Raw genomic sequence first — 357 nt, 5'->3', positions numbered from 1 at the left:
AGAGTTGCCGGTAGTTTCAAGCGAAACCCTAACCTCTCTCTCCGAGATGCCGCAAATAAGCTGGGTGTATCGTCTACAACCGTGCATCGAGCCAAAAAACGAGCCGGACTATCGACTTACAAGAAGGTAGTGACTCCAAATCGCGATGATAAACAAAATACGACGGCCAAAGCGCGATCCCGGAGGCTGTACATGACGATGCTGACGAAGTTTGACTGCGTGGTAATGGACGACGAAACCTACGTCAAAGCCGACTACAAGCAGCTTCCAGGACAGGAGTTTTATACGGCAAAAGGAAGGGGAAAGGTAGCAGATGTTTTCAAGCACATGAAACTGTCAAAGTTCGCAAAGAAATAT

The sequence above is a fragment of the Ochlerotatus camptorhynchus genome, unplaced genomic scaffold (genome assembly GCF_037179485.1).
Source record: "Ochlerotatus camptorhynchus isolate MF236.1 unplaced genomic scaffold, CSIRO-AGI_Acam_v1.1 ptg000392l, whole genome shotgun sequence".
In the NCBI taxonomy this organism is placed as follows: Eukaryota; Metazoa; Arthropoda; class Insecta; order Diptera; family Culicidae; genus Ochlerotatus; species Ochlerotatus camptorhynchus.
Note: the sequence above shows the minus strand (reverse complement) of the source record.